This window comes from Nothobranchius furzeri, chromosome 18, assembly GCF_043380555.1.
Source record: "Nothobranchius furzeri strain GRZ-AD chromosome 18, NfurGRZ-RIMD1, whole genome shotgun sequence".
In the NCBI taxonomy this organism is placed as follows: Eukaryota; Metazoa; Chordata; class Actinopteri; order Cyprinodontiformes; family Nothobranchiidae; genus Nothobranchius; species Nothobranchius furzeri.
The window spans coordinates 34,774,719-34,787,573 of record NC_091758.1 but is presented as its reverse complement, the minus strand read 5'-3'; the positions used below and the strand labels follow the sequence as shown (position 1 = coordinate 34,787,573).

At 42.1% G+C, this 12,855-nt stretch overlaps 1 protein-coding gene across 9 annotated transcripts in view; it reads right to left on the bottom strand.

Annotated features, from left to right (window-relative positions):
• Positions 1-12,855, bottom strand: part of dlgap2a (discs, large (Drosophila) homolog-associated protein 2a) — a 212,281-nt gene that overhangs the window by 155,542 nt on the left and 43,884 nt on the right. The gene's annotated exons all lie outside the window — the stretch shown is intronic.

Genomic DNA, 12,855 nt, shown 5'->3' with positions numbered 1-12,855 from the left:
GTTTCCAAATTGATTTTCACCAGACAAAAGCTCAAATATGGTTTTGTTTTCTCCGATTCCTCTCCTTTTTGCAATTTCAGGCACTGACGTGTGACACAGCACAAACAGGACCACAATATTTACAACAAAAAGGGGAAAGTAAATGCTAAACGACTCACATTAAAGTTACATAACCTGTCAACATGCAGGAATATGAACAACCGACATCTATGCGGATGTGCATAATCGAAGCATGCCAGCTTTGCAGGAAATACACTTTGGAAATGTGGCACATTTAGCCATCAATCAGTCCCTCCTGTAGAGCAGCTGACTGCACCGTCTCATTCTTGCTACAACAAGTGAACGGGCTTTTAGCTGGAGTCTTTATGCCCCAGCAGGGCTCAAGGTCGCTCGGCAGAGCTTCTCGCCAACAAGCCAAATGCTTCAATGACTAACAGTGGCAGGCAGGATGGAGGGGCTGTCAATCTAGATCTATAGCTGCGGGCAAGAGCGCTAGCCGACCAGCCTTCCTGGATTCTTAGTGCGTAAGCAGATAGAGCAATCATTTATGAGTCGCTTAAAAAATAAATATCACCCCCCTTTCAGCAAAAAGTTAGATTCATAACATCAATATTATTTATCAGACAAGACAAAGGAAGAAACTTGATGCTCTAGGCTCAAATCCAGAGCTAGACAGACCTACTCATATGCTGCATTAGTAACATCAGATTGTGTCAAGCTTCAAAATATATAAAAATATGTTTTTCATTTCAAATGTATCCATATCATTGCTGAATAGTGGGCTTGTGTCTGTTTGTGTTTACAAAAATCCTATGAAATAGAAGAAAGTCTCACCAAGTAATCATTGGTTATACTCCAACAACTCATTCACCTTTCAAGTTAAGTTGATCAAATATGGCCACCAGAACTAATATCTGTTAGCGAGCTAAAAAATGGCTACAACAGAGTCAATGTTAGCTGAGTCAAAGCCTGAGCTATTGTGATCTCCACACTGAGAGACTTTATTTCATCAAACGCCACATATTTTCCTTTTTACTAACCTTTTCTGATAATGGATCAGTCTTGTAAAGAAGAAAAGATGCAATTGGCATTATTTTCTAAAACTGCTGGTATTGATATGTAAAGAAAAAAATCATTTAAAAATATTTAAACCAGTTTTTTGTGTGGAAAGAACAACATAACTATTTTTATACATTTGAAGTGGTCTCTAATGTGTCTTCTGAGTCGACCTCTGAGGGGGAAAAAAGCTCTGGCGCTCCTGTTTCACAAAGCACAAGTAAACCAGCGACGACGTGAGCTTCAGACTGGATTAGGAGTCTTATTTCCTGCCATTTGGGCATCTCTCTTCTGATTGGCTAACAGCAACGTGACTTTGTTTTGTAGCATTGATGTTTTATCTCTACAAATAACACAAGCCTGATGGAGTTCTGCCTGGTTGTGGCGTTGCTAATGCTAACAGTTAGCTTTAACTAGCCGTGATGTACTCTGCTTTCTCCTGGAGGCTAAACCAACAACAGCCTTCCCCGTCACGAGCTAAGATGGCTGAGTCCATGAATGTTAACTTTCAGTTGGACGTAGATCTGTGGGAATTTTCTAATCCGAGTGCTTCAGAAGCTAATGCAGGAGATCGGGCTAGAAGACTATTTTCACGTTCGGCCTGCATATGAAACGTAGAGTGGCTGATCAAAAACAACAATAAAAAATAGTTTCTCAGTGAACTTGGTCTTTAAAAACAGATTTAGTTCTGGGTTTAAAAGAAAAGTTGGAAGCGGTTTGAGAAATTAGAGATTCAAAGCAGCATGTGCTAAATAATCACTCCACAGACCAATTAGATGCTAACCTCAAAACCAAGTTAAACAAATGTGTACAACAAACCTCTCAGTTGAGTTCTTTGCAGCTAAATTTACTTTTAATTTATTCTACCTTTAACTGTGACAGTGGCAGAGGAGTTAGGTGTATGCAGGTATGAAGGTTGCAGGTTCAAGCCCTGCTCAGTCTATCACGGTGGATGTGTTCTTGGGCAAGACACTTCACCCACATTGCCTCCTGCTGGTGGAGGTTTAAGGGACCAGTGGTGCCTGTGCTGGGCAGCTGTGGCTACATTGTAGCTCATCACCACCAGCGTGTGAGTGTGTGTGTGTGTGTGTGTGTGTGTGTGTGTGTGTGTGTGTGTGTGTGTGTGTGTGTGTGTGTGTGTGTGTGTGGTGGGTGGGTGGGTGAATGACTGATTGTGTTATAAAGCGCCTTGAGGGGTTGTAGAACCCTACAGAGGTTATATCAAATAAAAGCCAATTTATTTGACCACAATTGTCTCCTCCTCTTTTTCTAACCATATATATCTTTTTTCATTATTATTATTCTCCAAGCTCTTCACATCCTAAACGTACATTACCTCTATCCTCTGGTGTCGGGAGTTTCTCAGTCACATAGAAAATCGGGCACTTCCATTCCTTTTTTGGGTATAAAACAAATTTCATCCCTCAAATGTATTCATTTCACGGGTCGGTGTCCCGTACAAACTAATATCCAGACAGGGGGAAAGCATTAAGCCTTTTCCCCGTCTCTATTGGAAGTGGGGCCGTGCCAGACATATCAACCATCCTCTGTAAGCGGTGTGTCCTTGTAATAAGGGTGAAGCCACTGTTAACTATTCATTCTGGTCACCCAGCAGCGGGCCTTATCATTGCTGCTGAATGACTTTTGCTAAATGACGTGCAAGGGAGGTCTCAGCTGTCTTGTTGCATTGAGATGACGTGCTGTGGGCAGTTGGTCAGCATTTAATGACACACATGACAACCTCCCTAAAGGCCACTTACCATGATGAAGACTGTCCGTTTAGACAGCGAACAAAGTGCAGAAACTTGAATTCCCTTATGGAAAACAAGCTGGAAGCTGGGATCATAAAGAATAAAAACCTTTCACTTTTTATTTCTCTACTTTTTCTGACTAAAAAGTATTTCTTGGAAGTATTAAACAACCCATCCATTCATCCACCAGTTCACTGTAGCTTATCCATGATTAGTTCAAGGAGGTTTAGGCTCAGCTCCCTGTTATCTTCCCAAGGCATTCCAAGGCTCATGAGGATTTCCAGGGATTTCTGGGATCTCCATAAGATCTCATTCCAATGGGATGTGCCAGGGAAAACTCCACGGGAAAAGTGACTGGAGGGAACTTAAACAGAAGCTTGAACCACCACCTCCATTCGGTGAGGAGGAGCAGCAGTTCTAACCCATGACGATGGAGCTCCTCACTAGGTCTCAAAGTCTGAAACGGACAACCGAATAGAGGAGCTTTGATAACACTTTACAGTAACAGTTATTAATGTTACTTACTTCATTATTAAGCATTAACTCATTCGCTGCCAGCCGTTTCCTGATCAGTAAAGCCCTTCGCTGCCAGCGTTTCTCACCGTTTTTACTGTTTTTTTAAGAGTCACAGAACGTTGCGCGCTACGATGATGTCGACGCCAAAACAACCAAAACAAAGCGGAGACTCACCTCTTACATCAGGAAGAATCTGCGCGTTTCGAGCGTTATCCATTCTTTCATAATCCGTTGTTGAATTGTGATCGGCAGAAGCTTTTCCGGTCCACGCCTCACTTTTTTTTACTGCAGCGGCCCAAAACGATCTCCATACACATGGATGCTCTGCTTAATGATCACGTGACATGTAACGTATGCGGATGAAGATCGGCTTTAGAGCTGAGATGTTTGTTCTCACGATGCGGGGGCTCGTTCCGACGCCCCACACAGTAAAAAAAAATGCAAATGACGACGTTGGTCGTCATTGGCAGTGAATGAGTTAATAAACAAAGGGTCTCTTTATTACTGTGAGGTTAGGACTAAGGGCCAGGGGGGTGTCTGCTTAGTAATGCATTATATAATATGGTTAAGCAGTTGTTAATACTTTAATAGTTTTTAAAGTATTAACAACTTTAAAAACTATTAATGCTTAATGCATTCACTGCCATTGACGACTAAAGTCGTCATTTGCATTTTTTTTACTGTGTGGGCGTCGGAACGAGCCCCCGCAACGTGAGAACTAACATCCCAGCTCTAAAGCCAATCTTCTTCCGCGTACGTCGCATGTCACGTGATCAGGAAGCAGAAAATCCATGTGTTAGGAGATCGATTTGGGCCGTTGTTGTAAAAAAAAAAAGTGAGGCGCGAACTGGAAAAGCTTCTGCCGATCACAATTCAACAACGGATTATGAAAGAACGGATAACGCTCGAAACGCGCAGATTCTTCCTGATGAGTCTCCTCTGTTTTGGTTGTTTTGGTGATGACATCATAGAGCGCAACGTTCTGTGACTCTTAAAAAAAACTGAAAACGCTGGCAGCAAAGGGCTTTTCTGACCAGGAAACGGCTGGCAATGAATGAGTTAATAATGCACTAAGTAAATTAATAAAGGGACCCTGATTGTAAAGTGTTACTGGAACTTCTTCTAAGCTGCTGGTATTGGGACCTGAAAGCTTTTCCTTTTGGCTCGGCTCCTTCTTCACCACAAAGGTGTCTCATTGTCAGGGTTTTGTTCTTTTTGATGAAGTTTCGTAATCAAATACTTTTTTCCAGGCATTCGCTAGCATCTTAAAATGTTCTTAAACGTATATTATGTAAGAATGACATCCTGTGGTCAGATTTGGGAACTGCAGCCCATTTGAGTTGCGCTACGGCTCGGATCCAGAAGATTATAGATGACGAAGCGAAGACGAGTCAGACACAGTAAGTTGATAAGTACATAAATCATGTACTTATGTATATAGCGCTTTCCACCACCCTCAAAGGGGGCCCATGGCGCCGGACAAGAAAAGTAACAAAGATAAAAGTAGCAAGTCATAAAAACATTAAAAACTAAATAAAAACAGACGTTTGTGAGAACAATAAAATGCCAATGAGATCAACTTTAGATAAAAGAACATTTAAATTAATTATTTAAAAGAAAGCTATGAGCAAAATAAATAAAAAAAACAGAAGCCTAAAGCTTTAGGAGAAAGCCAGCCTATAAAAATGAGCCTACATAAATAAGTTTCACCGTAATTTTGCGTTGATGGTTATTGAAAAACCAGCTTGTGTGTCGAAGACAAGCAAGAACCCCCAACGGTACTGTACACACTGTAGGGTGTGTTATCAGGATTTTATAAATGCAATTTTTACAAATAAAATCTTGCTAACCTCACAACCTCAGCACAGACAAAATTGTGGAGACCACCTGCAATTCTGTGGGGAACCCTTTGGGGGTCCCGAACCCCAGTTTGGGAACCACTGGAACAACATATCTCTAATTTCTCTCTGGGATTAATAAAGTATCTTTAAATTGAATTGAATGAAATCCATGTCTCTGTGACTGAGTGGTTCTCCGATTTAATCTACTTTGACATGGTAACTGGCTTGTATTTGTACAGCGCCTTCTTATGTTAACATGTCAAACCACCAACATTACACACATTACTTGGACTACCCTCTTTTAGACTCACTCATGAAGGAAAACCATTTTAAACCTTGTGATTTGTTTACTGATCAAGTTCATCATCCAAAACTCATCTCACATGTAACCCACCAGAGGAGTGGTGGAGCGACCGATGTCAAAACCGCTAAACCGCAGTGACATTAAACATATCCAAGAGGAAACCTTCAAGTCTATCAGGCAAATCAGATCTGGAGTTAATTTAATCCTGCGTCTGTATCCCAGGCATATCTGGGTCTGCCTGCAGCTGGAACGATGGCTCTCTCCGTCTCTGCTCTGCCTGATTTCATTTGCTGTTACATTTTGTTTGTGTAAAAGCTGCATGTTTGTCTGTTACGTAACAAATGTACCCGCTGCCGCAGTCGTTCAAGGTGATGTCGCCCACCGCGTTGGAATGGGGTGCCTCATGCAAACAAACCTCACAAGGCTTTAATATGTTGAGATTACAGTGTGCCGCATCGATCCACATGGGAAACGGCGGTAAGGCAGCTTTGCCGTGGCTGAATCATCGTTGATGACGTCGGGAGGCTAAATCTTGTTTACATCGTGCTGCTGTAACCAGAAGGGTGAACTGAAAACACTGGCTAGTACTTATCATCGTTATTCGTTCACAGAGCCAGCTGTGGGTTCACTGGGTCAACACAAGGCTTGATGAGTGATGACCCTATTAGGCCTCAAGAAAAACAAACCGTTCACAGGTGAGGGAATGACTGTGAGCAGGTCATTGCTTGGTTGATTCAAGTGGTTCATTGAGGCACAAACAAAAATCCTGAGGAAAAAGTCTGACAGAGAGCTACGTGACTCCAACACATCCATGTGCACGTGCACAGGTGTATGCTTTTGTAGAAAAAAATAATACAATGTACCAAACTTTACGTTACCCTACCCGTATCTCACCCACCTACCTTGGTTATCTTAAAGAGCAAGTCACCCCCTACCAGAGTCTAACTCCACTCCCACTTCATGTTTGAAAAATGCAACACATGCTGTTGCCTGGCAGACCGAGAGGGCGGAGCCGCTAACAAATACACACACACTCAGGCTCACGACAGCACTGTGACATCATAATGTACCAGTTTACATCATAGCATACTTCTTAGCCAATAGCGGTGGCAGATTTAAATTAAAATACAGTGCAGAGTTTTTACCTGACAACGGCACAACACTGCCAGTTTTAGGCAGAATATTTAAATTTTAACTAAGATGCACTGAAGTGCCAAATTATTGACGACACGGGTCTGCAGCACGATTAGACACTCGTTTATTTAGTTTATCAGCAAAAAAAAGTTTATTTGGGGGTGACTTGCTCTTTAAATTTGCAAAGCATAGTGATTAAAAAAATCTACATTGATTCAAGAAGCAAACATGGAAGGTGCTGTTCAATTAACTCAGCCTTAATGGAGGCAATTTGCTAACACTACTGGCTAATGCTCAGCAGTGCTCGATTCAAATTGCATGGCTCTTCGGGACAGAAGGCGAGCTTTGTGATGTCATTATGAATGGGTTTGGTAATCCAAAAAGTACCATGAGTGTCCAACAACACCATTAGCGTTCAGTCTTGTCTTGTATTAATATTCAATTCTACCTTTCCACTGGTTTCTTAAAGCATATATTTTTGGAATATGTTTTTTTTATGTTTTTGTGCCAAAATTGAACATATGCAGCATATTTCCAGCCCAACGAGAAAAACTGATGAGTTATCTATCTTGAAGCCCACGTCTTGGGAAAATGATGACAAGCACTGTAAATGACGTTTTTTTATCCACAGCTCTGACTCAGCACAGTAAGTTTAGGAGACTCTCAGCAATTTGTTTCTAATTCTCCTAAACCATTAGTTCTGTAAAAGACTGGTGAAGAGTGAGTGTTTATGGCCTAGAGGCCTGAAACGTGTAAATCAGGGTTGGTGCCATCTCCTCTGCTGGGTCATGATCAAAAATATGATCAACAGCCTGCATGTTCAGGAAAAGGTCTCTTATTTGACCGCCGCTGCACAATAGTCCTCTGCAAATCAGCAAGTCACACCCAGACTGACAAATGAACACTCAAGAAGGTTTGTTTCCCAAATAAATTCTTATTTTGTTTCTAAAATAAAAAGAAGCCATCATCGCGTCAGACAGATGCAACAACAACGGTGGCAGGAACTCTGGTAATCGTCAGAGCCTATTTGTCCTCTTTAAGTCTGGAAGCTGAAAGGATGCATTATCAGTGACAGCGTAACCAAGGACACCCATAATGGTGACGAAAATGATGCAAGAAGAATTTGGGATTTTTGCTGCTCCTTGAAAAAGAAATGAGATGCATCAAAGAGCGAGCGGTGGTGATTACTGCACCGCCAGGATAAGGAAGTGTGTGTGGAGCCAGGCATGGATTTAATGAAAGGAAGCCACTGGATGCAGTGGAATAGTGCTTCGTCTGAAATGTAATACAACTTCATGTTTGTAAGCTGAGTCTATGGCGGTAAGGAGTGTAATCTCATTTAGATGGGTGGAAGATGAGTGAGCCGGATGAAGGGCAAACCGGGGACATTTTATCTATTAGATATTTCTATTAAATGTATGATTAATTCTCACACTGGTCTGGAGTTTATAACACCGTGAAGAGTGACTAGCCACCGCTCTGCAGGATAGAAACCAAATATTAATCTAGTGTGTAAATTGATAATATAATAGTCAGTGTTTTGTGGTTGTCATTCAACAAGACATGAAAGAATAATTAAATAAATGACCTAAACTCATTAATAAACACCTAAAATGTAACTTCAGGAGAGAAAAAGTAAACAGAAGGAACAAAATGAATGGGTTCCAAAACGTTAAAGAGCAAGTCACCCCAAATCAACTTTTTTTTCTGATAAACTAAATAAATGTGTGTCTAATCGTGCTGCAGACACGTGTAGTTAATAGTTTTATACTTTAGTGCATTTTAGTTAAAATTGTAATTTTCTGCCTAAAACTGTCAGTGTTGTGCCGTTGTCAGGTAAAAACTCTGCCCTGCATTAGAATTTAAATCTGCCACCTCTATTGGCTAAGAGGTATGCTATGATGTAAACTGGTCCTTATGATGTCACAATGCAGTGTGTGTGTGTGTGTGTGTGTGTGTGTGTTAGTGGCTCCACCCTCTCGGTCTGCTAGGCAACAGCATTTGTTGCATCTTTCAAACAGGAAGAGGGAGTGAAGTAAGTTTCTTTTAGGGGGTGACTTGCTCTTTAAAGAATTTCTCAGCGTTGCTGTCCGGGCTTGAGGGTACTCAACTTCCTGCCTGAGGGACAGAGGGTGAATAGCTCATCCTCTAGATGGGTGGAGTCTATAGTTATATTTATTGTTTTATCTGGTTCTACATGTGTTGGTTAATAGAGAAGGGAGGACAGAGTTCGTCAGTGTGGGAGGATTCCCTTCCTTCGTCTGAATGTCTGACAATTTCAGTAGGATCCATGATGCTGCTGCCTAAAGACCCACGGCACCAAAGAACAAGAGCTCCACCAGGACAGACGTAGCAGCAACGTACCTCTGGAGTTCTCAAAAATGTGCCTCTGACACCAACATCGTGTTCATAACATCTGCCACCATCACTCTACGGCCTGGGCTTTCTACCTGTTGCATGATGTAATAAAGGCGTCTCTGCGAGACCTCACTGGCTCTTCCCTTTCCACTGAAGGTGTTCCGACTGCGAATCGGCAGAAAATGCCTCCCACACAGCTGATCCGGCAAAGTCACTAAATCACTGAAAAACTTCAAGTTCCCTCACAATTTTATCAATTCACACAATAAGAAGCAAGGGGAATGGCAGCAGCAATTATCCAAAATGCCTGAGGTTTATTTTCTGTTCTCCTCACCTCCCGTGTCCGATTTGCTGAGCTCGATGCTTTCTGGTAGCCTAGTGAACTAGACCAAATTCTTGCTTTGCAAAGAATGGTCTAGGCATGCTCCATTGGAACCTCAGCAGCTCCTACCAGGACTCTGGCTAGCCAATCACAGCTCTCTAGAGGGGTTTCAAACACATAAAGAGCTGTGATTGGTCCATAATGGTGGGCCAATCATAGTGCTCTATCTGCTTAGTGAACAAATCACAGAGCTTTATCTGCTTTGTGGGCCAATCAGGGCACTCTATATGCCTGGTGGGTGGGATGATGCAACAGAGTGAAACAAGAGTATGTCACATTCATTGTCCAGTGGAATGCGGAGATCATTTGAAAGACAACGGTAGAACCCGCCCCACAACCGAGAGCCGTCAATGGAGCGTGGCCAGACTAAATAATACATTCATTTAGTCTGGCTTGCCAGGCTAGCTTTCTGGAAGTTTAGGACTTTCAAAATAGAGCCGAAGCGTAAATTTAGCAGAGTGATGTGAAACTGTAGCCTGGCAAGCATAAAAGATACACAACAACACATAATACACATAAAAGATACACTGAGCAAAATGTACTTAAATGTGTAAATTACTGTTTATACTAGATTATTTACTCTAAAGGCTGTGATTAATCAACCAGTCCTATCTTTAATGAACTTTTGACACTTGAAAATAAAACAGTGAGTTGAGCAAAATGTTCTCAAAAGTGTGTTACTCTTTCTGTACTAATTATTTCCTGTCTTAATATCAGTAAACTTTTCACTCATGAAAAAAAATGTGAGCAAAATGTAGGTTATAAACAAGTAATGAATGAAGTTTTAACCCCTTAAAGTGGAGACGTCCTGGCGACCCACTGAGAGGCTTTGGCGCCCCCTTGTGGGGGTCGGGACCCCCCCCCCCCGGTTAGGAACCACTGCCTTAATGAATAAAATAATCTAGAATCTTCTGACTAAAACAAATAAAGACCAAGCAGGGGATATTCTATATTTATATAGAGTATCACAGCTTTTGGTCACAAGTGGCGTTAATAATACATTAAGCTCTTTAAGCAATTTACTTAACCCAACAATCATTTATTAACATTGCACATGCTTCAAGGACGTTACAAGATAAATATGCATCCAGTGGAAAGGGAGTTGCTGGTGATCCTCAATTCTGCTGGTCGAGTTACTGGTCCAGGTAAGGTCAGTAGTAGTTGATTAATGACAAATGACCCGCACTTGTATAGCGCCTCTCAAAGTAAGGACTCCAAAGCGCTTTACACTACAGTGTATCATTCATCCATTCACACACACACTCACACACTGATGAACTACGATGTAGCCACAGCTGCCCTGGGGTGCACTGACAGAGGCTTGCTCAAGGACACAACAGCAGAATTCTCAGTCCAGAGCCGGGATCGAACCTGCAACCATCCGATTACTGGACAACCCGCTCAGTGTTGAGCCACTGCTGCCCTCACCAAAGAAGGTTAGCTGTGTAGGCTTTCCCTCTGAAGTCGACTATCAGCTTCGGATGTTTGCCTTACACCAATCAGCACCAATTAACCAGTAATTAGCATGTGACTTAAACTCATTTCACAGGATCCTTATGCAGAAAATTCTTCCTGCAAACGTTCGACCTCGCATCTGCTGCTTCAACAGAAAGGCAGATTACAGGTCATCGATGCACGCCAAGAAAAATGAGAACAAAGTGATCGCCTCACAAATGAGCTTGGACTACTGTGCGCACATTTGGCTTCTAGACAATCGGGTTCCCTCCACGCAATTCGAAAAACAAGAACCCAGCAGATGGCTCCATGGCAACAGGAACACACAAACGCACGTTTTCCCAGGAGCTGGACGTTTGATAGCGTGATGTGCATCTGTGCTTGTGCTAATTATAGAATTACGTTCTCTCTCTGCTTATGACGAGGGAAATTAATTCTGCTAAGTGGGAAAGCTCTATTACAACACTCCATGCTAATCAATAGGAGCATTTCTCTCTTCATCTTCCCGTTTAAACCTGCATGTTTCAGAAAATAAGAATCCGAAAGTGGCTGCTGAGCTGCCAGAGTTGAAAACTCCCAACACATCTTTTGTATCTCTTGACTCAGCAACATAATCTCATGCTACAAAGTGCTAACTCCCCCATCAACGTGGTGAATCTTGTGTATATTTGCCTACTTATTGGATATTACCAGCAGAGCAGCACAAACTGACAAAGGGATCACACTGGTTTATATGAATCAGCGGGTTATCTGATCCGCCTCACTGAAAACTCGGGCTGTACAAATACACACAGATAGAATCACAGCACAGTCAGGGGAGCTCTAACTGAGAGTGTGTGTGGAGTTGTTTTCATTAAGTAAGACTGTGTGTAGCAAAGAAAAAATGCACATAATAACTTAAAACATCTTGAAGAGTGACGGTGGCACAGGAGTTAAGTGCTCGCAGCGGAATCAGAAGGTTGCAGGTTCGAGCCACATCAGTTTGTCGCTGTCGTTGTGTCCTTGGGCAAGACACTTAACCCCCCCTTGCCTGCTGGTGGTGGTCGGAGGGACCGGTGGCACCAGTGCTCGGCAGCCTCGCCTCTGTCGGTGTGCCCCAGGGCAGCTGTGGCTACAACATAGCTCATCCCCACCAGTGTGTGAATGTGTGTGTGAATGGGTGAATGACTGATTGTGTTGTAAAGCGCCTTGGGGGGTTCCAGGACTCTAGAAGGTGCTATATCAAATACAGGCCATTTACCATTCTATGATATTTTGAAGTTTCGTTCTGAGGAAGTCATTAATAACTGTTATCTAACCTTCCTGGCTTGCTTTTGGAGAAAAATGGAAAAATGGACCTTTCATCGTTACTGAAGAGCTAACGGCCCAAAAACGGCCCAAAAATGCGATCCTGCTGTTTTAAAACAACCCCAATGTCCAAAAGGGTAATAGGGTTAGGGTTCAATCAAAGGTTTTTCTAAACACAATTTTATTACAAGGAATTTTAGGATTATTTATGAGCACAAATAAAAGATTTATGGTGAAGCCCAGCAGAAACTTTAGCCACAATAATCATGCTACGTGACTTAGTAGTGGTAATAAGACTCGTGGAATAATGTTTGCATGAACTGTTGTAAAGTTTAGACGATTTGAGTCATTTAATAACAGCAGTCTGTTTTAGAGTTGGTCCATATCTACAGGATAAAACACAGCTTGTGTTAAAACATGGTTCAAATTAGTCAAAGCGATTTCTTCAAAGTCTTTGGACGCTGGTGAGTTGAAGATTGTTGGCAAAATAAAAGTAGGAGCTGTGATTTTCCGCTTCCAGTGTTATTATTAATGTGTTAGAAGGCAGTAGTGATAAAAGATGCTTAAAATCAACTTAAAGAAGACCTACCATGGCTTGTTTACAAAATGTTTATTAGTTTTATGGTTCATTCAAAGTTTATGAAGTTCTTTGCACAAAATCCCTCTCGCATGAAACAATCTCAGCTTGACAGCTTCAGTACCTTCCAGAACGAGCTGTTTCAGGGCTCTGTCACAAGCTGGAGCTGGCCACGCCCACCCTTTCCCCATCAG